The sequence below is a fragment of the Durio zibethinus genome, chromosome 2 (assembly GCF_047325235.1).
Source record: "Durio zibethinus cultivar Kanyao isolate XHJ-2024 chromosome 2, ASM4732523v1, whole genome shotgun sequence".
Classification (NCBI taxonomy): Eukaryota; Viridiplantae; Streptophyta; class Magnoliopsida; order Malvales; family Malvaceae; genus Durio; species Durio zibethinus.
The window spans coordinates 13,413,790-13,418,668 of NC_143163.1; the positions used below are offsets into that span (position 1 = coordinate 13,413,790).

Here is a 4,879-nt window from a genome sequence, read left to right on the forward strand (position 1 = left end):
TGGAAAACGTTAGTAAATAAATAACTGTAATTTAAAACTATTAGATCAAATGATAAGATAAATTTAAAAGTTTATAGCTTGACTCTCTATGGCTACTCCCAGTGGAGTTGCAAAACTGTCATAACATATAGATCCGTAAATCTATAACTAGACTTAACAAATGGAGTCGTCACCAATATTTTATAACTAGGTGTGATTGGCCACCTAATGAATCTATCCTCTTATAAAATTCCTAAGCTTGACTCAGGATCTTTAAAAGAATAAGTTCAGGTTTACAAACCAAAACAAGGTTCAAGAGTTTGGTTACATGTGGGGAAGATTATAGCACTCCCATATGCCCATCCAAAGGATGGTACCATTTTATTTTAAATTTATCCTAAAGTCTTGATTCTAATGGTTTTAATTTTCGTACTGAATATTGCAAATAACTTTTAAGATTCTTCCATCAATATGGTAGAACTCTTAAAAATATTTTTTTACCTCAAAAGTATTCAAGAATCCTATTTGTTTTCTTGAAGAGGCTCCATCGTCGGAAAAAAGTTTAACTATTTTTTTATTTTTTATTGAAAATATATCTAATTATTTCATCATTTGGGCCAAATTAGAAATATTCTCTTTTAAAATTTTAAAATTTTCACCATTTGGGCATATTTAGAAATTTTATTTATTTATTTATTTATTTGGAAAGAAGATAATATGAGAATTATTTTTCTTGAAATTTCATTTAAATTCTTCCAAATCTAAAGAAAATTTCTCATCTAGTGATTTCTTAAAAATTTAGCATTTGAAATTTCTAAAAATCTCATCTTTGGATAATTGTCAAATATTTTCAACCAAATTTGGAAAAAAATATAATTACTTATATTAAAATTTCATCTAAATTATTTCATAATTTGGGACAATTTTAAATAAAATTTTTCACCTAGAGATTTCTTAGAAATTTATCATTTGAAATTTTCAAGAATCTCAGCCTTGGGTAATTTATATTTAATTCCAAATTTTTTTTATTTTTTTGTTTGAAAATAAATATTAATTATTGTTATTAAAACTTTATCTAAATTATTCCATCATTTGAGATAAAATTAGATAAAATTTCTCACCTAGAAATTTCTTAGAAATTTACCATTTGAAATTTTTATAAATTTCATCATTGGATAATTAATTTTATCCTCAAAAAAATTTTATTTATTTTTTTCAAATTTAATCATGCAAAATACACATAAAAAATAAATAGAAAATATAAAAAATATTAAAAAAACGGCTTGGCTTTAAGCACAAAAGGGGGTAATCGGCTTCAGGCACAAATGCAGTTCAGTTTGACTTAAGGGATCGATTAGGATGCCGGTAATTGGATCAAGTTGTGATCGGGTCGAGTCACCTGAATAAAAACACGTGGATCATGAGAGTTTCTTAATGCCAAAATGACATTATTTTGAGGTGGTATAAAAGGGTAATTTCGGCCTTTTTTCACCAGATCTCCCTTCTTCCCTTTCTCTCTTCTCCCATTTTCTCTCATTCTCTCTCTAGACCCCCTAAAAACACTGGTTGAATTTCATCGAATTCTAAAAAGCTAATCGAAATTTGGGTTATTCATCAGAAGTTTGCTAGAAAGTTCTCTTGTTTCTAGAAAATGGACGCCAAAAACTGAGAGCTTAGCTAGAATCTAGGGAAGTTGTCAGAAAGTCGCCAGAAAATTCAAACTTCGTAAAAAAATTTTGTCGGAATCTGAAAATTTTTCAAAAATTTCTAAATTTTTTTTTAACTCAGTAATCGTCCAAACATTTTTACTACTTTATGCTTTTCTTCTCTCCCTTTTTATGTGTTCTCTTAAGCTTGGCTAGGGTTTGTATTTATAGAACTTTAAAACCACAGAATCCAAAGTCGAATAAAATCCCAATTTCCTTTGAACTTTTAATCTCATTTAACCTCTTCCAATCCATCTTAAACTCTCCAACCTAGTTTTACACAAATCCAACCACCATTTTTAAATTTTTTTTTATTTTTTAATTAACAAAACCTAAATCCTGTAGACCCCAAGGTAGATTGAGGTGTTTACAATATATTAAATTTGTAAATAGATTTTGTTATTAAATATGATAAATAATTAATTTAAAAGGGCGTTTGATCTTTTTTTGATAGAAAATGAAGAGTTTTTTCTCGCACCAAGGTGTGTTCTATTTTTTTTTTCCCTAAATGAGGCATTAAAGTCACTTCACTATTGTATCACTACTTACAAGGAAAAAGCTACCACGTCATCTGAATTTTTCTTTTTCTTTTTTTTTTTTTTTATAAAAATTCCATTTATTGCAAATGAATCTTGCACGAAAGCTCTTCAAGGGTGCCTTCAACTTTCCAACTGACCCATTTGCTGCAAATGATTTAGTGTCATCATGAGGTAGAGGGTCTATCTACTATATTCTAATGGTTCCATCCTCAGACCCTGAGGCATTTAATTCCCCTTCTGGTGAGAAACACACGTAAGGACAATCATGGTGACCTTATTGCATTTATCTCATCGCCAATGTGAAAATAACCCATATAGCTTCTTCTCCAGCAATGAATTTATTTCCATACTTCAGTTCCAATGAGTTTGATACAATTGTGCAAGGCATGTTGTAGCTCTTTACCAACCAAAGTGGTTTGCATCCCAGAACTTAACCGTAGATCCATCTACAGTTGTGATATATCGAACATTTTGACTCACTTTATCATTCGTCAAAGACTTGGTCTTTAGTCATTAAACTGTTTTACCACTCTTTCCATGTAGTCTTAATATTGTCCGATTACTATGAATCCACACAATAGTTTTGACTAAACCAAGAGATTTGTCTTCTCTTGGAGGTGTATTTGAATGTTTCAAATCATAAATACGAAGGACTTTCTCCACTCCCCCAATCAATAGAAAGTGTGTATCCTTTGAAAAAGCACAAGCTCGAACTATATGCTTGTGTTCAAATTAGTGCAATTCATCACCTGTTAGTGCATCCCACACTTTCGTAGTAAAGTCAACAGAACTGGAAGCAACACGTATTGCATTTGTATCAAAGCAAATACTCCACAGCACAACCTTGTGTCCTTCAAACGTTCCTATCTAATCTCTAGTTTCTCCATTCCTCAGCATGGAATTGGAATCTTTATTGGCACTAATGAGGAAAAAGCCATCTGGAGTAGTAAGACTGTAAAAGAGATCCAGGACGGGGCGTGAGAGGCCATGGCATACAAGTGGGACCGCAAGGATTCAAATAGCGGTCGGATAGCGGTGTCGTGGCCACTATTTCGCGGTCGCACCATTATCCGTCACCGTTATTGGAGAAAAAACGAGGGAGAATTTGAATCTCGTGTGTAGCGGATGAATCGCGGCCGTGAATTGCAGTATAACGGTGAATAGCGACAATAGCGGTCCGCTATTGCCCGCTATTACTGCTATTGTCGCTATTCCTATTTTCATTCAAAAATTCAAAAAAAAAATTCATTTGATTTTATTTAAAAATTTAAAATAAAAACAACAAGAAAAAAAATAAATATCAATTTACAAATTCAGAAAAAAAAAACCCACAAAACTTAAACTTTCAAAAAAATCAATTCTCTCAAATTCAACTTCAATCAAAATCAAGTATATGCAATTTAAAGTAAACAATTAATTCAATACTCAAATTATCTTTTTTTTTTTTAATTTCCAAATTTGTCATGATTTTGTATGTTTGAGATTAGATTGGGCTATGTTACATTGATAGAAGGAGGCAAGAGTTGCTCAGACTTGAAATAAGAGATAAGAGATGAAAGTAAAACTTGAGGTTCACAGAAGCAAGCAGATAGCACACACCCAATAAAAAGAAAACTGAGAGATGGGGATGAGGATGAAGGTTTGGAGAAAAAAAATTATTAAATGCAAGGTGAAGGGATAAGAAGTTGTGTGGGTCTGTGCAATTTAGTCAAAAGACAAGAAAAGTAGACTTGAGGTTATTATTGTTGAAAATCGACCATAACATGAAGGCTGTCAAGTTTGATTTACTGTAAGTTCATAAAAAGCAATTCTTTTGACTCATAAATAATAATGCTCTTACTTAATTTATGAATACCTAATCACTTATTATTTGATTTATGCATAACATAGTTCGGTAATAATTTGATAAGTACAGTAATTAAATAATTAAATATATTATTCGTTATGATTATTTATTTTTCATATATTTATTTATATCTTTTTATTTTTTAATTATCATATAAATAATTTTTTAAATATGAATATTTTACTATAAATATTTTTTCTTAAATAAATAAAATACATGATATGATATAAATTACTTTAAAAATCATAAAATAAGAGATTTTATGATTAATAATTAAAATTATTATATTTTATAGCAAGTTGAGCAAAATTTAAAAAATTTCACGATCTCAATGACCGCAAAGGTCTCCGTTATATCCGCAACCGTGATAAACGCGATGCGACCGAAAATGTAACTGTTACTACAATTTAAATCCCTGCGGGACCGCAATCCTTTTCTTGTCCATCTCTTTTTTAATTACTTACCAATCAAACACAAAATTATAAAAGAGATCTCTTTCTTTTATAATCTCCAAATAAAACAAGAAAACAACTTTAAAATCCTTATAAATCTACATAAACCCCACAAACAAAAAAAGATAACTTGTGTTTCTTTTCTTGAGTATTCTTTATAGGATCAGAATATACAGACAGAAGGAGATATAATTAGCAGTAGAGAGAAAGAAGAAAAAGAAATGGTGGTGGCTAGTCTAATACAAGTGGGAAGATGCTTTGATTAGTCGGATTTGATTGCATTAATCCTCACCTAGCCCTGGGCCCTGAACATTGAGCAAGATGATGATGATGCAAAAATGTTATGGAAAATTAGAA

General features: G+C 30.4%; 1 pseudogene; it reads right to left on the bottom strand.

Annotated features, from left to right (window-relative positions):
* Positions 1-2,043: 2,043 nt before the first annotated feature.
* LOC111308466 (uncharacterized) lies at positions 2,044-4,515 on the bottom strand (annotated as a pseudogene).
* Positions 4,516-4,879: the final 364 nt, after the last annotated feature.